At 39.0% G+C, this 20693-nt stretch overlaps 20 non-coding genes across 20 annotated transcripts; all 20 read right to left on the bottom strand.

Annotated features, from left to right (window-relative positions):
* Nucleotides 1–25: 25 nt before the first annotated feature.
* On the bottom strand, nucleotides 26–144 carry LOC133952552 (5S ribosomal RNA). The gene has a single exon (XR_009920658.1). It is a non-coding gene; the product is annotated as a 5S ribosomal RNA (ribosomal RNA).
* A 930-nt stretch (nucleotides 145–1074) lies between these two features.
* On the bottom strand, nucleotides 1075–1193 carry LOC133952553 (5S ribosomal RNA). Its single transcript, XR_009920659.1, has one exon. It is a non-coding gene; the product is annotated as a 5S ribosomal RNA (ribosomal RNA).
* A 930-nt stretch (nucleotides 1194–2123) lies between these two features.
* On the bottom strand, nucleotides 2124–2242 carry LOC133952554 (5S ribosomal RNA). Its single transcript, XR_009920660.1, has one exon. It is a non-coding gene; the product is annotated as a 5S ribosomal RNA (ribosomal RNA).
* A 930-nt stretch (nucleotides 2243–3172) lies between these two features.
* LOC133952555 (5S ribosomal RNA) lies at nucleotides 3173–3291 on the bottom strand. The gene has a single exon (XR_009920661.1). It is a non-coding gene; the product is annotated as a 5S ribosomal RNA (ribosomal RNA).
* Nucleotides 3292–4221: 930 nt separating this feature from the next.
* LOC133952557 (5S ribosomal RNA) lies at nucleotides 4222–4340 on the bottom strand. Its single transcript, XR_009920663.1, has one exon. It is a non-coding gene; the product is annotated as a 5S ribosomal RNA (ribosomal RNA).
* Nucleotides 4341–5270: 930 nt separating this feature from the next.
* On the bottom strand, nucleotides 5271–5389 carry LOC133952559 (5S ribosomal RNA). The gene has a single exon (XR_009920664.1). It is a non-coding gene; the product is annotated as a 5S ribosomal RNA (ribosomal RNA).
* A 930-nt stretch (nucleotides 5390–6319) lies between these two features.
* LOC133952560 (5S ribosomal RNA) lies at nucleotides 6320–6438 on the bottom strand. Its single transcript, XR_009920665.1, has one exon. It is a non-coding gene; the product is annotated as a 5S ribosomal RNA (ribosomal RNA).
* Nucleotides 6439–7368: 930 nt separating this feature from the next.
* LOC133952561 (5S ribosomal RNA) lies at nucleotides 7369–7487 on the bottom strand. Its single transcript, XR_009920666.1, has one exon. It is a non-coding gene; the product is annotated as a 5S ribosomal RNA (ribosomal RNA).
* Nucleotides 7488–8417: 930 nt separating this feature from the next.
* LOC133952562 (5S ribosomal RNA) lies at nucleotides 8418–8536 on the bottom strand. Its single transcript, XR_009920667.1, has one exon. It is a non-coding gene; the product is annotated as a 5S ribosomal RNA (ribosomal RNA).
* Nucleotides 8537–9466: 930 nt separating this feature from the next.
* On the bottom strand, nucleotides 9467–9585 carry LOC133952435 (5S ribosomal RNA). Its single transcript, XR_009920552.1, has one exon. It is a non-coding gene; the product is annotated as a 5S ribosomal RNA (ribosomal RNA).
* A 930-nt stretch (nucleotides 9586–10515) lies between these two features.
* LOC133952437 (5S ribosomal RNA) lies at nucleotides 10516–10634 on the bottom strand. The gene has a single exon (XR_009920553.1). It is a non-coding gene; the product is annotated as a 5S ribosomal RNA (ribosomal RNA).
* A 930-nt stretch (nucleotides 10635–11564) lies between these two features.
* LOC133952438 (5S ribosomal RNA) lies at nucleotides 11565–11683 on the bottom strand. Its single transcript, XR_009920554.1, has one exon. It is a non-coding gene; the product is annotated as a 5S ribosomal RNA (ribosomal RNA).
* A 930-nt stretch (nucleotides 11684–12613) lies between these two features.
* On the bottom strand, nucleotides 12614–12732 carry LOC133952439 (5S ribosomal RNA). Its single transcript, XR_009920555.1, has one exon. It is a non-coding gene; the product is annotated as a 5S ribosomal RNA (ribosomal RNA).
* Nucleotides 12733–13662: 930 nt separating this feature from the next.
* Nucleotides 13663–13781, bottom strand: LOC133952440 (5S ribosomal RNA). The gene has a single exon (XR_009920556.1). It is a non-coding gene; the product is annotated as a 5S ribosomal RNA (ribosomal RNA).
* A 930-nt stretch (nucleotides 13782–14711) lies between these two features.
* LOC133952442 (5S ribosomal RNA) lies at nucleotides 14712–14830 on the bottom strand. Its single transcript, XR_009920558.1, has one exon. It is a non-coding gene; the product is annotated as a 5S ribosomal RNA (ribosomal RNA).
* Nucleotides 14831–15760: 930 nt separating this feature from the next.
* On the bottom strand, nucleotides 15761–15879 carry LOC133952443 (5S ribosomal RNA). Its single transcript, XR_009920559.1, has one exon. It is a non-coding gene; the product is annotated as a 5S ribosomal RNA (ribosomal RNA).
* Nucleotides 15880–16809: 930 nt separating this feature from the next.
* Nucleotides 16810–16928, bottom strand: LOC133952444 (5S ribosomal RNA). The gene has a single exon (XR_009920560.1). It is a non-coding gene; the product is annotated as a 5S ribosomal RNA (ribosomal RNA).
* A 930-nt stretch (nucleotides 16929–17858) lies between these two features.
* On the bottom strand, nucleotides 17859–17977 carry LOC133952445 (5S ribosomal RNA). The gene has a single exon (XR_009920561.1). It is a non-coding gene; the product is annotated as a 5S ribosomal RNA (ribosomal RNA).
* A 930-nt stretch (nucleotides 17978–18907) lies between these two features.
* On the bottom strand, nucleotides 18908–19026 carry LOC133952446 (5S ribosomal RNA). Its single transcript, XR_009920562.1, has one exon. It is a non-coding gene; the product is annotated as a 5S ribosomal RNA (ribosomal RNA).
* A 930-nt stretch (nucleotides 19027–19956) lies between these two features.
* Nucleotides 19957–20075, bottom strand: LOC133952447 (5S ribosomal RNA). Its single transcript, XR_009920563.1, has one exon. It is a non-coding gene; the product is annotated as a 5S ribosomal RNA (ribosomal RNA).
* Nucleotides 20076–20693: the final 618 nt, after the last annotated feature.

Consider the following 20693-nt stretch of genomic DNA (forward strand, 5'->3'; position numbering starts at 1 on the left):
GCTGGTTGCAAAGAAAATTGTAAAAAGCTTACAGCACCTGGTATTCCCAGGCGGTCTCCCATCCAAGTACTAACCAGGCCCGACCCTGCTTAGCTTCCGAGATCGGACGAGATCGGGCGTGTTCAGGGTGGTATGGCCGTAAGCGATTAACTCTAGCCACAATACCTTATTTATACATGTGAATCACCACCATCCTCAATAGTATGGTTGCTTTTTGACCATGGCAACTTGTTTTTTCATTGTTATATAATGTTAAGGAAAAGACACTCAAGGTGCATTTTTGTCATAGTATAGCAAGAAAAAAATCATTACAATAATTCAATAATGTCCTTCAGTAATAATGTCAGGGTTTCATATACTGGTTCTTCCTTCATGGTGAGTAATTTCTCCCTGCTCTTTCATCCTTCTCTCCAAATATGACATGTTTAGGGTGATATGTTAATTTGACATGAATATAGGAGTGTTTTTCCAATATCAAATGTCTTTAGAATGTTCACTCTCGTCCTCCACCTATGATGATCTCCGGGTTGAATATCCTTTCTTGCTTTGATTGCGAGTCTTTCCTGCTCTTTCCAAAATGTGTCTCCTCTGAAGCAGGAGCGACACCAAGCTCTGCTGGCGATACAGAGAATCATCACCTTAATCAACACTTTCCTTTTATTTTGTGTCCATCGAAACTTATCTTGTGTTGTTGTTTATGTTAAATAAAAAGAGTCTGAAGGTGCAATTTTCTCATGATATTGCAACAAACAAAATCATGACAATTCCCATCAGTGATAATGTCAGGGTTTCATATCCTGTTTCTTCCTTGATGGTGAGTAAACTCCCCGCTCTTTCATCCTTCTCTCCAAATATGACATTTTGAGAGTGATAGGTTACTAGTGCATGAATAAAGTAGTGTTTCGAATATCAAAAGGCATTTAAATGTTCACTCTTTTTACTTCAGTGATGATGTTTGTGTGTTCCATAGCCTGGTTTTCTTTGATGCTGAGTCTTTCATGCTCTTTCAAAGGTGTTTCTCCTTTAAAGCAGCAGCAACAGCCCCCTCTGCTGGTTGCAAAGAAAATTGTAAAAAGCTTACAGCACCTGGTATTCCCAGGCGGTCTCCCATCCAAGTACTAACCAGGCCCGACCCTGCTTAGCTTCCGAGATCGGACGAGATCGGGCGTGTTCAGGGTGGTATGGCCGTAAGCGATTAACTCGAGCCACAATACCTTATTTATACATGTGAATCACCACCATCATCAATAGTATGGTTGCTTTTTGACCATGGAAACTTGTTTTTTCATTGTTATATAATGTTAAGGAAAAGACACTCAAGGTGCATTTTTGTCATAGTATAGCAAGAAAAAAATCATTACAATAATTCAATAATGTCCTTCAGTAATAATGTCAGGGTTTCATATACTGGTTCTTCCTTCATGGTGAGTAATTTCTCCCTGCTCTTTCATCCTTCTCTCCAAATATGACATGTTTAGGGTGATATGTTAATTTGACATGAATATAGGAGTGTTTTTCCAATATCAAATGTCTTTAGAATGTTCACTCTCGTCCTCCACCTATGATGATCTCCGGGTTGAATATCCTTTCTTGCTTTGATTGCGAGTCTTTCCTGCTCTTTCCAAAATGTGTCTCCTCTGAAGCAGGAGCGACACCAAGCTCTGCTGGCGATACAGAGAATCATCACCTTAATCAACACTTTCCTTTTATTTTGTGTCCATCGAAACTTATCTTGTGTTGTTGTTTATGTTAAATAAAAAGAGTCTGAAGGTGCAATTTTCTCATGATATTGCAACAAACAAAATCATGACAATTCCCATCAGTGATAATGTCAGGGTTTCATATCCTGTTTCTTCCTTGATGGTGAGTAAACTCCCCGCTCTTTCATCCTTCTCTCCAAATATGACATTTTGAGAGTGATAGGTTACTAGTGCATGAATAAAGTAGTGTTTCGAATATCAAAAGGCATTTAAATGTTCACTCTTTTTACTTCAGTGATGATGTTTGTGTGTTCCATAGCCTGGTTTTCTTTGATGCTGAGTCTTTCATGCTCTTTCAAAGGTGTTTCTCCTTTAAAGCAGCAGCAACAGCCCCCTCTGCTGGTTGCAAAGAAAATTGTAAAAAGCTTACAGCACCTGGTATTCCCAGGCGGTCTCCCATCCAAGTACTAACCAGGCCCGACCCTGCTTAGCTTCCGAGATCGGACGAGATCGGGCGTGTTCAGGGTGGTATGGCCGTAAGCGATTAACTCGAGCCACAATACCTTATTTATACATGTGAATCACCACCATCATCAATAGTATGGTTGCTTTTTGACCATGGAAACTTGTTTTTTCATTGTTATATAATGTTAAGGAAAAGACACTCAAGGTGCATTTTTGTCATAGTATAGCAAGAAAAAAATCATTACAATAATTCAATAATGTCCTTCAGTAATAATGTCAGGGTTTCATATACTGGTTCTTCCTTCATGGTGAGTAATTTCTCCCTGCTCTTTCATCCTTCTCTCCAAATATGACATGTTTAGGGTGATATGTTAATTTGACATGAATATAGGAGTGTTTTTCCAATATCAAATGTCTTTAGAATGTTCACTCTCGTCCTCCACCTATGATGATCTCCGGGTTGAATATCCTTTCTTGCTTTGATTGCGAGTCTTTCCTGCTCTTTCCAAAATGTGTCTCCTCTGAAGCAGGAGCGACACCAAGCTCTGCTGGCGATACAGAGAATCATCACCTTAATCAACACTTTCCTTTTATTTTGTGTCCATCGAAACTTATCTTGTGTTGTTGTTTATGTTAAATAAAAAGAGTCTGAAGGTGCAATTTTCTCATGATATTGCAACAAACAAAATCATGACAATTCCCATCAGTGATAATGTCAGGGTTTCATATCCTGTTTCTTCCTTGATGGTGAGTAAACTCCCCGCTCTTTCATCCTTCTCTCCAAATATGACATTTTGAGAGTGATAGGTTACTAGTGCATGAATAAAGTAGTGTTTCGAATATCAAAAGGCATTTAAATGTTCACTCTTTTTACTTCAGTGATGATGTTTGTGTGTTCCATAGCCTGGTTTTCTTTGATGCTGAGTCTTTCATGCTCTTTCAAAGGTGTTTCTCCTTTAAAGCAGCAGCAACAGCCCCCTCTGCTGGTTGCAAAGAAAATTGTAAAAAGCTTACAGCACCTGGTATTCCCAGGCGGTCTCCCATCCAAGTACTAACCAGGCCCGACCCTGCTTAGCTTCCGAGATCGGACGAGATCGGGCGTGTTCAGGGTGGTATGGCCGTAAGCGATTAACTCGAGCCACAATACCTTATTTATACATGTGAATCACCACCATCATCAATAGTATGGTTGCTTTTTGACCATGGCAACTTGTTTTTTCATTGTTATATAATGTTAAGGAAAAGACACTCAAGGTGCATTTTTGTCATAGTATAGCAAGAAAAAAATCATTACAATAATTCAATAATGTCCTTCAGTAATAATGTCAGGGTTTCATATACTGGTTCTTCCTTCATGGTGAGTAATTTCTCCCTGCTCTTTCATCCTTCTCTCCAAATATGACATGTTTAGGGTGATATGTTAATTTGACATGAATATAGGAGTGTTTTTCCAATATCAAATGTCTTTAGAATGTTCACTCTCGTCCTCCACCTATGATGATCTCCGGGTTGAATATCCTTTCTTGCTTTGATTGCGAGTCTTTCCTGCTCTTTCCAAAATGTGTCTCCTCTGAAGCAGGAGCGACACCAAGCTCTGCTGGCGATACAGAGAATCATCACCTTAATCAACACTTTCCTTTTATTTTGTGTCCATCGAAACTTATCTTGTGTTGTTGTTTATGTTAAATAAAAAGAGTCTGAAGGTGCAATTTTCTCATGATATTGCAACAAACAAAATCATGACAATTCCCATCAGTGATAATGTCAGGGTTTCATATCCTGTTTCTTCCTTGATGGTGAGTAAACTCCCCGCTCTTTCATCCTTCTCTCCAAATATGACATTTTGAGAGTGATAGGTTACTAGTGCATGAATAAAGTAGTGTTTCGAATATCAAAAGGCATTTAAATGTTCACTCTTTTTACTTCAGTGATGATGTTTGTGTGTTCCATAGCCTGGTTTTCTTTGATGCTGAGTCTTTCATGCTCTTTCAAAGGTGTTTCTCCTTTAAAGCAGCAGCAACAGCCCCCTCTGCTGGTTGCAAAGAAAATTGTAAAAAGCTTACAGCACCTGGTATTCCCAGGCGGTCTCCCATCCAAGTACTAACCAGGCCCGACCCTGCTTAGCTTCCGAGATCGGACGAGATCGGGCGTGTTCAGGGTGGTATGGCCGTAAGCGATTAACTCGAGCCACAATACCTTATTTATACATGTGAATCACCACCATCATCAATAGTATGGTTGCTTTTTGACCATGGAAACTTGTTTTTTCATTGTTATATAATGTTAAGGAAAAGACACTCAAGGTGCATTTTTGTCATAGTATAGCAAGAAAAAAATCATTACAATAATTCAATAATGTCCTTCAGTAATAATGTCAGGGTTTCATATACTGGTTCTTCCTTCATGGTGAGTAATTTCTCCCTGCTCTTTCATCCTTCTCTCCAAATATGACATGTTTAGGGTGATATGTTAATTTGACATGAATATAGGAGTGTTTTTCCAATATCAAATGTCTTTAGAATGTTCACTCTCGTCCTCCACCTATGATGATCTCCGGGTTGAATATCCTTTCTTGCTTTGATTGCGAGTCTTTCCTGCTCTTTCCAAAATGTGTCTCCTCTGAAGCAGGAGCGACACCAAGCTCTGCTGGCGATACAGAGAATCATCACCTTAATCAACACTTTCCTTTTATTTTGTGTCCATCGAAACTTATCTTGTGTTGTTGTTTATGTTAAATAAAAAGAGTCTGAAGGTGCAATTTTCTCATGATATTGCAACAAACAAAATCATGACAATTCCCATCAGTGATAATGTCAGGGTTTCATATCCTGTTTCTTCCTTGATGGTGAGTAAACTCCCCGCTCTTTCATCCTTCTCTCCAAATATGACATTTTGAGAGTGATAGGTTACTAGTGCATGAATAAAGTAGTGTTTCGAATATCAAAAGGCATTTAAATGTTCACTCTTTTTACTTCAGTGATGATGTTTGTGTGTTCCATAGCCTGGTTTTCTTTGATGCTGAGTCTTTCATGCTCTTTCAAAGGTGTTTCTCCTTTAAAGCAGCAGCAACAGCCCCCTCTGCTGGTTGCAAAGAAAATTGTAAAAAGCTTACAGCACCTGGTATTCCCAGGCGGTCTCCCATCCAAGTACTAACCAGGCCCGACCCTGCTTAGCTTCCGAGATCGGACGAGATCGGGCGTGTTCAGGGTGGTATGGCCGTAAGCGATTAACTCGAGCCACAATACCTTATTTATACATGTGAATCACCACCATCATCAATAGTATGGTTGCTTTTTGACCATGGAAACTTGTTTTTTCATTGTTATATAATGTTAAGGAAAAGACACTCAAGGTGCATTTTTGTCATAGTATAGCAAGAAAAAAATCATTACAATAATTCAATAATGTCCTTCAGTAATAATGTCAGGGTTTCATATACTGGTTCTTCCTTCATGGTGAGTAATTTCTCCCTGCTCTTTCATCCTTCTCTCCAAATATGACATGTTTAGGGTGATATGTTAATTTGACATGAATATAGGAGTGTTTTTCCAATATCAAATGTCTTTAGAATGTTCACTCTCGTCCTCCACCTATGATGATCTCCGGGTTGAATATCCTTTCTTGCTTTGATTGCGAGTCTTTCCTGCTCTTTCCAAAATGTGTCTCCTCTGAAGCAGGAGCGACACCAAGCTCTGCTGGCGATACAGAGAATCATCACCTTAATCAACACTTTCCTTTTATTTTGTGTCCATCGAAACTTATCTTGTGTTGTTGTTTATGTTAAATAAAAAGAGTCTGAAGGTGCAATTTTCTCATGATATTGCAACAAACAAAATCATGACAATTCCCATCAGTGATAATGTCAGGGTTTCATATCCTGTTTCTTCCTTGATGGTGAGTAAACTCCCCGCTCTTTCATCCTTCTCTCCAAATATGACATTTTGAGAGTGATAGGTTACTAGTGCATGAATAAAGTAGTGTTTCGAATATCAAAAGGCATTTAAATGTTCACTCTTTTTACTTCAGTGATGATGTTTGTGTGTTCCATAGCCTGGTTTTCTTTGATGCTGAGTCTTTCATGCTCTTTCAAAGGTGTTTCTCCTTTAAAGCAGCAGCAACAGCCCCCTCTGCTGGTTGCAAAGAAAATTGTAAAAAGCTTACAGCACCTGGTATTCCCAGGCGGTCTCCCATCCAAGTACTAACCAGGCCCGACCCTGCTTAGCTTCCGAGATCGGACGAGATCGGGCGTGTTCAGGGTGGTATGGCCGTAAGCGATTAACTCGAGCCACAATACCTTATTTATACATGTGAATCACCACCATCATCAATAGTATGGTTGCTTTTTGACCATGGAAACTTGTTTTTTCATTGTTATATAATGTTAAGGAAAAGACACTCAAGGTGCATTTTTGTCATAGTATAGCAAGAAAAAAATCATTACAATAATTCAATAATGTCCTTCAGTAATAATGTCAGGGTTTCATATACTGGTTCTTCCTTCATGGTGAGTAATTTCTCCCTGCTCTTTCATCCTTCTCTCCAAATATGACATGTTTAGGGTGATATGTTAATTTGACATGAATATAGGAGTGTTTTTCCAATATCAAATGTCTTTAGAATGTTCACTCTCGTCCTCCACCTATGATGATCTCCGGGTTGAATATCCTTTCTTGCTTTGATTGCGAGTCTTTCCTGCTCTTTCCAAAATGTGTCTCCTCTGAAGCAGGAGCGACACCAAGCTCTGCTGGCGATACAGAGAATCATCACCTTAATCAACACTTTCCTTTTATTTTGTGTCCATCGAAACTTATCTTGTGTTGTTGTTTATGTTAAATAAAAAGAGTCTGAAGGTGCAATTTTCTCATGATATTGCAACAAACAAAATCATGACAATTCCCATCAGTGATAATGTCAGGGTTTCATATCCTGTTTCTTCCTTGATGGTGAGTAAACTCCCCGCTCTTTCATCCTTCTCTCCAAATATGACATTTTGAGAGTGATAGGTTACTAGTGCATGAATAAAGTAGTGTTTCGAATATCAAAAGGCATTTAAATGTTCACTCTTTTTACTTCAGTGATGATGTCTGTGTGTTCCATAGCCTGGTTTTCTTTGATGCTGAGTCTTTCATGCTCTTTCAAAGGTGTTTCTCCTTTAAAGCAGCAGCAACAGCCCCCTCTGCTGGTTGCAAAGAAAATTGTAAAAAGCTTACAGCACCTGGTATTCCCAGGCGGTCTCCCATCCAAGTACTAACCAGGCCCGACCCTGCTTAGCTTCCGAGATCGGACGAGATCGGGCGTGTTCAGGGTGGTATGGCCGTAAGCGATTAACTCTAGCCACAATACCTTATTTATACATGTGAATCACCACCATCCTCAATAGTATGGTTGCTTTTTGACCATGGCAACTTGTTTTTTCATTGTTATATAATGTTAAGGAAAAGACACTCAAGGTGCATTTTTGTCATAGTATAGCAAGAAAAAAATCATTACAATAATTCAATAATGTCCTTCAGTAATAATGTCAGGGTTTCATATACTGGTTCTTCCTTCATGGTGAGTAATTTCTCCCTGCTCTTTCATCCTTCTCTCCAAATATGACATGTTTAGGGTGATATGTTAATTTGACATGAATATAGGAGTGTTTTTCCAATATCAAATGTCTTTAGAATGTTCACTCTCGTCCTCCACCTATGATGATCTCCGGGTTGAATATCCTTTCTTGCTTTGATTGCGAGTCTTTCCTGCTCTTTCCAAAATGTGTCTCCTCTGAAGCAGGAGCGACACCAAGCTCTGCTGGCGATACAGAGAATCATCACCTTAATCAACACTTTCCTTTTATTTTGTGTCCATCGAAACTTATCTTGTGTTGTTGTTTATGTTAAATAAAAAGAGTCTGAAGGTGCAATTTTCTCATGATATTGCAACAAACAAAATCATGACAATTCCCATCAGTGATAATGTCAGGGTTTCATATCCTGTTTCTTCCTTGATGGTGAGTAAACTCCCCGCTCTTTCATCCTTCTCTCCAAATATGACATTTTGAGAGTGATAGGTTACTAGTGCATGAATAAAGTAGTGTTTCGAATATCAAAAGGCATTTAAATGTTCACTCTTTTTACTTCAGTGATGATGTTTGTGTGTTCCATAGCCTGGTTTTCTTTGATGCTGAGTCTTTCATGCTCTTTCAAAGGTGTTTCTCCTTTAAAGCAGCAGCAACAGCCCCCTCTGCTGGTTGCAAAGAAAATTGTAAAAAGCTTACAGCACCTGGTATTCCCAGGCGGTCTCCCATCCAAGTACTAACCAGGCCCGACCCTGCTTAGCTTCCGAGATCGGACGAGATCGGGCGTGTTCAGGGTGGTATGGCCGTAAGCGATTAACTCGAGCCACAATACCTTATTTATACATGTGAATCACCACCATCATCAATAGTATGGTTGCTTTTTGACCATGGAAACTTGTTTTTTCATTGTTATATAATGTTAAGGAAAAGACACTCAAGGTGCATTTTTGTCATAGTATAGCAAGAAAAAAATCATTACAATAATTCAATAATGTCCTTCAGTAATAATGTCAGGGTTTCATATACTGGTTCTTCCTTCATGGTGAGTAATTTCTCCCTGCTCTTTCATCCTTCTCTCCAAATATGACATGTTTAGGGTGATATGTTAATTTGACATGAATATAGGAGTGTTTTTCCAATATCAAATGTCTTTAGAATGTTCACTCTCGTCCTCCACCTATGATGATCTCCGGGTTGAATATCCTTTCTTGCTTTGATTGCGAGTCTTTCCTGCTCTTTCCAAAATGTGTCTCCTCTGAAGCAGGAGCGACACCAAGCTCTGCTGGCGATACAGAGAATCATCACCTTAATCAACACTTTCCTTTTATTTTGTGTCCATCGAAACTTATCTTGTGTTGTTGTTTATGTTAAATAAAAAGAGTCTGAAGGTGCAATTTTCTCATGATATTGCAACAAACAAAATCATGACAATTCCCATCAGTGATAATGTCAGGGTTTCATATCCTGTTTCTTCCTTGATGGTGAGTAAACTCCCCGCTCTTTCATCCTTCTCTCCAAATATGACATTTTGAGAGTGATAGGTTACTAGTGCATGAATAAAGTAGTGTTTCGAATATCAAAAGGCATTTAAATGTTCACTCTTTTTACTTCAGTGATGATGTTTGTGTGTTCCATAGCCTGGTTTTCTTTGATGCTGAGTCTTTCATGCTCTTTCAAAGGTGTTTCTCCTTTAAAGCAGCAGCAACAGCCCCCTCTGCTGGTTGCAAAGAAAATTGTAAAAAGCTTACAGCACCTGGTATTCCCAGGCGGTCTCCCATCCAAGTACTAACCAGGCCCGACCCTGCTTAGCTTCCGAGATCGGACGAGATCGGGCGTGTTCAGGGTGGTATGGCCGTAAGCGATTAACTCGAGCCACAATACCTTATTTATACATGTGAATCACCACCATCATCAATAGTATGGTTGCTTTTTGACCATGGAAACTTGTTTTTTCATTGTTATATAATGTTAAGGAAAAGACACTCAAGGTGCATTTTTGTCATAGTATAGCAAGAAAAAAATCATTACAATAATTCAATAATGTCCTTCAGTAATAATGTCAGGGTTTCATATACTGGTTCTTCCTTCATGGTGAGTAATTTCTCCCTGCTCTTTCATCCTTCTCTCCAAATATGACATGTTTAGGGTGATATGTTAATTTGACATGAATATAGGAGTGTTTTTCCAATATCAAATGTCTTTAGAATGTTCACTCTCGTCCTCCACCTATGATGATCTCCGGGTTGAATATCCTTTCTTGCTTTGATTGCGAGTCTTTCCTGCTCTTTCCAAAATGTGTCTCCTCTGAAGCAGGAGCGACACCAAGCTCTGCTGGCGATACAGAGAATCATCACCTTAATCAACACTTTCCTTTTATTTTGTGTCCATCGAAACTTATCTTGTGTTGTTGTTTATGTTAAATAAAAAGAGTCTGAAGGTGCAATTTTCTCATGATATTGCAACAAACAAAATCATGACAATTCCCATCAGTGATAATGTCAGGGTTTCATATCCTGTTTCTTCCTTGATGGTGAGTAAACTCCCCGCTCTTTCATCCTTCTCTCCAAATATGACATTTTGAGAGTGATAGGTTACTAGTGCATGAATAAAGTAGTGTTTCGAATATCAAAAGGCATTTAAATGTTCACTCTTTTTACTTCAGTGATGATGTTTGTGTGTTCCATAGCCTGGTTTTCTTTGATGCTGAGTCTTTCATGCTCTTTCAAAGGTGTTTCTCCTTTAAAGCAGCAGCAACAGCCCCCTCTGCTGGTTGCAAAGAAAATTGTAAAAAGCTTACAGCACCTGGTATTCCCAGGCGGTCTCCCATCCAAGTACTAACCAGGCCCGACCCTGCTTAGCTTCCGAGATCGGACGAGATCGGGCGTGTTCAGGGTGGTATGGCCGTAAGCGATTAACTCTAGCCACAATACCTTATTTATACATGTGAATCACCACCATCCTCAATAGTATGGTTGCTTTTTGACCATGGAAACTTGTTTTTTCATTGTTATATAATGTTAAGGAAAAGACACTCAAGGTGCATTTTTGTCATAGTATAGCAAGAAAAAAATCATTACAATAATTCAATAATGTCCTTCAGTAATAATGTCAGGGTTTCATATACTGGTTCTTCCTTCATGGTGAGTAATTTCTCCCTGCTCTTTCATCCTTCTCTCCAAATATGACATGTTTAGGGTGATATGTTAATTTGACATGAATATAGGAGTGTTTTTCCAATATCAAATGTCTTTAGAATGTTCACTCTCGTCCTCCACCTATGATGATCTCCGGGTTGAATATCCTTTCTTGCTTTGATTGCGAGTCTTTCCTGCTCTTTCCAAAATGTGTCTCCTCTGAAGCAGGAGCGACACCAAGCTCTGCTGGCGATACAGAGAATCATCACCTTAATCAACACTTTCCTTTTATTTTGTGTCCATAGAAACTTATCTTGTGTTGTTGTTTATGTTAAATAAAAAGAGTCTGAAGGTGCAATTTTCTCATGATATTGCAACAAACAAAATCATGACAATTCCCATCAGTGATAATGTCAGGGTTTCATATCCTGTTTCTTCCTTGATGGTGAGTAAACTCCCCGCTCTTTCATCCTTCTCTCCAAATATGACATTTTGAGAGTGATAGGTTACTAGTGCATGAATAAAGTAGTGTTTCGAATATCAAAAGGCATTTAAATGTTCACTCTTTTTACTTCAGTGATGATGTTTGTGTGTTCCATAGCCTGGTTTTCTTTGATGCTGAGTCTTTCATGCTCTTTCAAAGGTGTTTCTCCTTTAAAGCAGCAGCAACAGCCCCCTCTGCTGGTTGCAAAGAAAATTGTAAAAAGCTTACAGCACCTGGTATTCCCAGGCGGTCTCCCATCCAAGTACTAACCAGGCCCGACCCTGCTTAGCTTCCGAGATCGGACGAGATCGGGCGTGTTCAGGGTGGTATGGCCGTAAGCGATTAACTCTAGCCACAATACCTTATTTATACATGTGAATCACCACCATCCTCAATAGTATGGTTGCTTTTTGACCATGGAAACTTGTTTTTTCATTGTTATATAATGTTAAGGAAAAGACACTCAAGGTGCATTTTTGTCATAGTATAGCAAGAAAAAAATCATTACAATAATTCAATAATGTCCTTCAGTAATAATGTCAGGGTTTCATATACTGGTTCTTCCTTCATGGTGAGTAATTTCTCCCTGCTCTTTCATCCTTCTCTCCAAATATGACATGTTTAGGGTGATATGTTAATTTGACATGAATATAGGAGTGTTTTTCCAATATCAAATGTCTTTAGAATGTTCACTCTCGTCCTCCACCTATGATGATCTCCGGGTTGAATATCCTTTCTTGCTTTGATTGCGAGTCTTTCCTGCTCTTTCCAAAATGTGTCTCCTCTGAAGCAGGAGCGACACCAAGCTCTGCTGGCGATACAGAGAATCATCACCTTAATCAACACTTTCCTTTTATTTTGTGTCCATAGAAACTTATCTTGTGTTGTTGTTTATGTTAAATAAAAAGAGTCTGAAGGTGCAATTTTCTCATGATATTGCAACAAACAAAATCATGACAATTCCCATCAGTGATAATGTCAGGGTTTCATATCCTGTTTCTTCCTTGATGGTGAGTAAACTCCCCGCTCTTTCATCCTTCTCTCCAAATATGACATTTTGAGAGTGATAGGTTACTAGTGCATGAATAAAGTAGTGTTTCGAATATCAAAAGGCATTTAAATGTTCACTCTTTTTACTTCAGTGATGATGTTTGTGTGTTCCATAGCCTGGTTTTCTTTGATGCTGAGTCTTTCATGCTCTTTCAAAGGTGTTTCTCCTTTAAAGCAGCAGCAACAGCCCCCTCTGCTGGTTGCAAAGAAAATTGTAAAAAGCTTACAGCACCTGGTATTCCCAGGCGGTCTCCCATCCAAGTACTAACCAGGCCCGACCCTGCTTAGCTTCCGAGATCGGACGAGATCGGGCGTGTTCAGGGTGGTATGGCCGTAAGCGATTAACTCGAGCCACAATACCTTATTTATACATGTGAATCACCACCATCATCAATAGTATGGTTGCTTTTTGACCATGGAAACTTGTTTTTTCATTGTTATATAATGTTAAGGAAAAGACACTCAAGGTGCATTTTTGTCATAGTATAGCAAGAAAAAAATCATTACAATAATTCAATAATGTCCTTCAGTAATAATGTCAGGGTTTCATATACTGGTTCTTCCTTCATGGTGAGTAATTTCTCCCTGCTCTTTCATCCTTCTCTCCAAATATGACATGTTTAGGGTGATATGTTAATTTGACATGAATATAGGAGTGTTTTTCCAATATCAAATGTCTTTAGAATGTTCACTCTCGTCCTCCACCTATGATGATCTCCGGGTTGAATATCCTTTCTTGCTTTGATTGCGAGTCTTTCCTGCTCTTTCCAAAATGTGTCTCCTCTGAAGCAGGAGCGACACCAAGCTCTGCTGGCGATACAGAGAATCATCACCTTAATCAACACTTTCCTTTTATTTTGTGTCCATCGAAACTTATCTTGTGTTGTTGTTTATGTTAAATAAAAAGAGTCTGAAGGTGCAATTTTCTCATGATATTGCAACAAACAAAATCATGACAATTCCCATCAGTGATAATGTCAGGGTTTCATATCCTGTTTCTTCCTTGATGGTGAGTAAACTCCCCGCTCTTTCATCCTTCTCTCCAAATATGACATTTTGAGAGTGATAGGTTACTAGTGCATGAATAAAGTAGTGTTTCGAATATCAAAAGGCATTTAAATGTTCACTCTTTTTACTTCAGTGATGATGTTTGTGTGTTCCATAGCCTGGTTTTCTTTGATGCTGAGTCTTTCATGCTCTTTCAAAGGTGTTTCTCCTTTAAAGCAGCAGCAACAGCCCCCTCTGCTGGTTGCAAAGAAAATTGTAAAAAGCTTACAGCACCTGGTATTCCCAGGCGGTCTCCCATCCAAGTACTAACCAGGCCCGACCCTGCTTAGCTTCCGAGATCGGACGAGATCGGGCGTGTTCAGGGTGGTATGGCCGTAAGCGATTAACTCTAGCCACAATACCTTATTTATACATGTGAATCACCACCATCCTCAATAGTATGGTTGCTTTTTGACCATGGAAACTTGTTTTTTCATTGTTATATAATGTTAAGGAAAAGACACTCAAGGTGCATTTTTGTCATAGTATAGCAAGAAAAAAATCATTACAATAATTCAATAATGTCCTTCAGTAATAATGTCAGGGTTTCATATACTGGTTCTTCCTTCATGGTGAGTAATTTCTCCCTGCTCTTTCATCCTTCTCTCCAAATATGACATGTTTAGGGTGATATGTTAATTTGACATGAATATAGGAGTGTTTTTCCAATATCAAATGTCTTTAGAATGTTCACTCTCGTCCTCCACCTATGATGATCTCCGGGTTGAATATCCTTTCTTGCTTTGATTGCGAGTCTTTCCTGCTCTTTCCAAAATGTGTCTCCTCTGAAGCAGGAGCGACACCAAGCTCTGCTGGCGATACAGAGAATCATCACCTTAATCAACACTTTCCTTTTATTTTGTGTCCATAGAAACTTATCTTGTGTTGTTGTTTATGTTAAATAAAAAGAGTCTGAAGGTGCAATTTTCTCATGATATTGCAACAAACAAAATCATGACAATTCCCATCAGTGATAATGTCAGGGTTTCATATCCTGTTTCTTCCTTGATGGTGAGTAAACTCCCCGCTCTTTCATCCTTCTCTCCAAATATGACATTTTGAGAGTGATAGGTTACTAGTGCATGAATAAAGTAGTGTTTCGAATATCAAAAGGCATTTAAATGTTCACTCTTTTTACTTCAGTGATGATGTTTGTGTGTTCCATAGCCTGGTTTTCTTTGATGCTGAGTCTTTCATGCTCTTTCAAAGGTGTTTCTCCTTTAAAGCAGCAGCAACAGCCCCCTCTGCTGGTTGCAAAGAAAATTGTAAAAAGCTTACAGCACCTGGTATTCCCAGGCGGTCTCCCATCCAAGTACTAACCAGGCCCGACCCTGCTTAGCTTCCGAGATCGGACGAGATCGGGCGTGTTCAGGGTGGTATGGCCGTAAGCGATTAACTCGAGCCACAATACCTTATTTATACATGTGAATCACCACCATCATCAATAGTATGGTTGCTTTTTGACCATGGAAACTTGTTTTTTCATTGTTATATAATGTTAAGGAAAAGACACTCAAGGTGCATTTTTGTCATAGTATAGCAAGAAAAAAATCATTACAATAATTCAATAATGTCCTTCAGTAATAATGTCAGGGTTTCATATACTGGTTCTTCCTTCATGGTGAGTAATTTCTCCCTGCTCTTTCATCCTTCTCTCCAAATATGACATGTTTAGGGTGATATGTTAATTTGACATGAATATAGGAGTGTTTTTCCAATATCAAATGTCTTTAGAATGTTCACTCTCGTCCTCCACCTATGATGATCTCCGGGTTGAATATCCTTTCTTGCTTTGATTGCGAGTCTTTCCTGCTCTTTCCAAAATGTGTCTCCTCTGAAGCAGGAGCGACACCAAGCTCTGCTGGCGATACAGAGAATCATCACCTTAATCAACACTTTCCTTTTATTTTGTGTCCATCGAAACTTATCTTGTGTTGTTGTTTATGTTAAATAAAAAGAGTCTGAAGGTGCAATTTTCTCATGATATTGCAACAAACAAAATCATGACAATTCCCATCAGTGATAATGTCAGGGTTTCATATCCTGTTTCTTCCTTGATGGTGAGTAAACTCCCCGCTCTTTCATCCTTCTCTCCAAATATGACATTTTGAGAGTGATAGGTTACTAGTGCATGAATAAAGTAGTGTTTCGAATATCAAAAGGCATTTAAATGTTCACTCTTTTTACTTCAGTGATGATGTTTGTGTGTTCCATAGCCTGGTTTTCTTTGATGCTGAGTCTTTCATGCTCTTTCAAAGGTGTTTCTCCTTTAAAGCAGCAGCAACAGCCCCCTCTGCTGGTTGCAAAGAAAATTGTAAAAAGCTTACAGCACCTGGTATTCCCAGGCGGTCTCCCATCCAAGTACTAACCAGGCCCGACCCTGCTTAGCTTCCGAGATCGGACGAGATCGGGCGTGTTCAGGGTGGTATGGCCGTAAGCGATTAACTCTAGCCACAATACCTTATTTATACATGTGAATCACCACCATCCTCAATAGTATGGTTGCTTTTTGACCATGGAAACTTGTTTTTTCATTGTTATATAATGTTAAGGAAAAGACACTCAAGGTGCATTTTTGTCATAGTATAGCAAGAAAAAAATCATTACAATAATTCAATAATGTCCTTCAGTAATAATGTCAGGGTTTCATATACTGGTTCTTCCTTCATGGTGAGTAATTTCTCCCTGCTCTTTCATCCTTCTCTCCAAATATGACATGTTTAGGGTGATATGTTAATTTGACATGAATATAGGAGTGTTTTTCCAATATCAAATGTCTTTAGAATGTTCACTCTCGTCCTCCACCTATGATGATCTCCGGGTTGAATATCCTTTCTTGCTTTGATTGCGAGTCTTTCCTGCTCTTTCCAAAATGTGTCTCCTCTGAAGCAGGAGCGACACCAAGCTCTGCTGGCGATACAGAGAATCATCACCTTAATCAACACTTTCCTTTTATTTTGTGTCCATAGAAACTTATCTTGTGTTGTTGTTTATGTTAAATAAAAAGAGTCTGAAGGTGCAATTTTCTCATGATATTGCAACAAACAAAATCATGACAATTCCCATCAGTGATAATGTCAGGGTTTCATATCCTGTTTCTTCCTTGATGGTGAGTAAACTCCCCGCTCTTTCATCCTTCTCTCCAAATATGACATTTTGAGAGTGATAGGTTACTAGTGCATGAATAAAGTAGTGTTTCGAATATCAAAAGGCATTTAAATGTTCACTCTTTTTACTTCAGTGATGATGTTTGTGTGTTCCATAGCCTGGTTTTCTTTGATGCTGAGTCTTTCATGCTCTTTCAAAGGTGTTTCTCCTTTAAAGCAGCAGCAACAGCCCCCTCTGCTGGTTGCAAAGAAAATTGTAAAAAGCTTACAGCACCTGGTATTCCCAGGCGGTCTCCCATCCAAGTACTAACCAGGCCCGACCCTGCTTAGCTTCCGAGATCGGACGAGATCGGGCGTGTTCAGGGTGGTATGGCCGTAAGCGATTAACTCGAGCCACAATACCTTATTTATACATGTGAATCACCACCATCATCAATAGTATGGTTGCTTTTTGACCATGGAAACTTGTTTTTTCATTGTTATATAATGTTAAGGAAAAGACACTCAAGGTGCATTTTTGTCATAGTATAGCAAGAAAAAAATCATTACAATAATTCAATAATGTCCTTCAGTAATAATGTCAGGGTTTCATATACTGGTTCTTCCTTCATGGTGAGTAATTTCTCCCTGCTCTTTCATCCTTCTCTCCAAATATGACATGTTTAGGGTGATATGTTAATTTGACATGAATATAGGAGTGTTTTTCCAATATCAAATGTCTTTAGAATGTTCACTCTCGTCCTCCACCTATGATGATCTCCGGGTTGAATATCCTTTCTTGCTTTGATTGCGAGTCTTTCCTGCTCTTTCCAAAATGTGTCTCCTCTGAAGCAGGAGCGACACCAAGCTCTGCTGGCGATACAGAGAATCATCACCTTAATCAACACTTTCCTTTTATTTTGTGTCCATCGAAACTTATCTTGTGTTGTTGTTTATGTTAAATAAAAAGAGTCTGAAGGTGCAATTTTCTCATGATATTGCAACAAACAAAATCATGACAATTCCCATCAGTGATAATGTCAGGGTTTCATATCCTGTTTCTTCCTTGATGGTGAGTAAACTCCCCGCTCTTTCATCCTTCTCTCCAAATATGACATTTTGAGAGTGATAGGTTACTAGTGCATGAATAAAGTAGTGTTTCGAATATCAAAAGGCATTTAAATGTTCACTCTTTTTACTTCAGTGATGATGTTTGTGTGTTCCATAGCCTGGTTTTCTTTGATGCTGAGTCTTTCATGCTCTTTCAAAGGTGTTTCTCCTTTAAAGCAGCAGCAACAGCCCCCTCTGCTGGTTGCAAAGAAAATTGTAAAAAGCTTACAGCACCTGGTATTCCCAGGCGGTCTCCCATCCAAGTACTAACCAGGCCCGACCCTGCTTAGCTTCCGAGATCGGACGAGATCGGGCGTGTTCAGGGTGGTATGGCCGTAAGCGATTAACTCTAGCCACAATACCTTATTTATACATGTGAATCACCACCATCCTCAATAGTATGGTTGCTTTTTGACCATGGAAACTTGTTTTTTCATTGTTATATAATGTTAAGGAAAAGACACTCAAGGTGCATTTTTGTCATAGTATAGCAAGAAAAAAATCATTACAATAATTCAATAATGTCCTTCAGTAATAATGTCAGGGTTTCATATACTGGTTCTTCCTTCATGGTGAGTAATTTCTCCCTGCTCTTTCATCCTTCTCTCCAAATATGACATGTTTAGGGTGATATGTTAATTTGACATGAATATAGGAGTGTTTTTCCAATATCAAATGTCTTTAGAATGTTCACTCTCGTCCTCCACCTATGATGATCTCCGGGTTGAATATCCTTTCTTGCTTTGATTGCGAGTCTTTCCTGCTCTTTCCAAAATGTGTCTCCTCTGAAGCAGGAGCGACACCAAGCTCTGCTGGCGATACAGAGAATCATCACCTTAATCAACACTTTCCTTTTATTTTGTGTCCATAGAAACTTATCTTGTGTTGTTGTTTATGTTAAATAAAAAGAGTCTGAAGGTGCAATTTTCTCATGATATTGCAACAAACAAAATCATGACAATTCCCATCAGTGATAATGTCAGGGTTTCATATCCTGTTTCTTCCTTGATGGTGAGTAAACTCCCCGCTCTTTCATCCTTCTCTCCAAATATGACATTTTGAGAGTGATAGGTTACTAGTGCATGAATAAAGTAGTGTTTCGAATATCAAAAGGCATTTAAATGTTCACTCTTTTTACTTCAGTGATGATGTTTGTGTGTTCCATAGCCTGGTTTTCTTTGATGCTGAGTCTTTCATGCTCTTTCAAAGGTGTTTCTCCTTTAAAGCAGCAGCAACAGCCCCCTCTGCTGGTTGCAAAGAAAATTGTAAAAAGCTTACAGCACCTGGTATTCCCAGGCGGTCTCCCATCCAAGTACTAACCAGGCCCGACCCTGCTTAGCTTCCGAGATCGGACGAGATCGGGCGTGTTCAGGGTGGTATGGCCGTAAGCGATTAACTCGAGCCACAATACCTTATTTATACATGTGAATCACCACCATCATCAATAGTATGGTTGCTTTTTGACCATGGAAACTTGTTTTTTCATTGTTATATAATGTTAAGGAAAAGACACTCAAGGTGCATTTTTGTCATAGTATAGCAAGAAAAAAATCATTACAATAATTCAATAATGTCCTTCAGTAATAATGTCAGGGTTTCATATACTGGTTCTTCCTTCATGGTGAGTAATTTCTCCCTGCTCTTTCATCCTTCTCTCCAAATATGACATGTTTAGGGTGATATGTTAATTTGACATGAATATAGGAGTGTTTTTCCAATATCAAATGTCTTTAGAATGTTCACTCTCGTCCTCCACCTATGATGATCTCCGGGTTGAATATCCTTTCTTGCTTTGATTGCGAGTCTTTCCTGCTCTTTCCAAAATGTGTCTCCTCTGAAGCAGGAGCGACACCAAGCTCTGCTGGCGATACAGAGAATCATCACCTTAATCAACACTTTCCTTTTATTTTGTGTCCATCGAAACTTATCTTGTGTTGTTGTTTATGTTAAATAAAAAGAGTCTGAAGGTGCAATTTTCTCATGATATTGCAACAAACAAAATCATGACAATTCCCATCAGTGATAATGTCAGGGTTTCATATCCTGTTTCTTCCTTGATGGTGAGTAAACTCCCCGCTCTTTCATCCTTCTCTCCAAATATGACATTTTGAGAGTGATAGGTTACTAGTGCATGAATAAAGTAGTGTTTCGAATATCAAAAGGCATTTAAATGTTCACTCTTTTTACTTCAGTGATGATGTTTGTGTGTTCCATAGCCTGGTTTTCTTTGATGCTGAGTCTTTCATGCTCTTTCAAAGGTGTTTCTCCTTTAAAGCAGCAGCAACAGCCCCCTCTGCTGGTTGCAAAGAAAATTGTAAAAAGCTTACAGCACCTGGTATTCCCAGGCGGTCTCCCATCCAAGTACTAACCAGGCCCGACCCTGCTTAGCTTCCGAGATCGGACGAGATCGGGCGTGTTCAGGGTGGTATGGCCGTAAGCGATTAACTCTAGCCACAATACCTTATTTATACATGTGAATCACCACCATCCTCAATAGTATGGTTGCTTTTTGACCATGGAAACTTGTTTTTTCATTGTTATATAATGTTAAGGAAAAGACACTCAAGGTGCATTTTTGTCATAGTATAGCAAGAAAAAAATCATTACAATAATTCAATAATGTCCTTCAGTAATAATGTCAGGGTTTCATATACTGGTTCTTCCTTCATGGTGAGTAATTTCTCCCTGCTCTTTCATCCTTCTCTCCAAATATGACATGTTTAGGGTGATATGTTAATTTGACATGAATATAGGAGTGTTTTTCCAATATCAAATGTCTTTAGAATGTTCACTCTCGTCCTCCACCTATGATGATCTCCGGGTTGAATATCCTTTCTTGCTTTGATTGCGAGTCTTTCCTGCTCTTTCCAAAATGTGTCTCCTCTGAAGCAGGAGCGACACCAAGCTCTGCTGGCGATACAGAGAATCATCACCTTAATCAACACTTTCCTTTTATTTTGTGTCCATAGAAACTTATCTTGTGTTGTTGTTTATGTTAAATAAAAAGAGTCTGAAGGTGCAATTTTCTCATGATATTGCAACAAACAAAATCATGAC

Source organism: Platichthys flesus, chromosome 4 (assembly GCF_949316205.1).
Source record: "Platichthys flesus chromosome 4, fPlaFle2.1, whole genome shotgun sequence".
Taxonomy (NCBI): Eukaryota; Metazoa; Chordata; class Actinopteri; order Pleuronectiformes; family Pleuronectidae; genus Platichthys; species Platichthys flesus.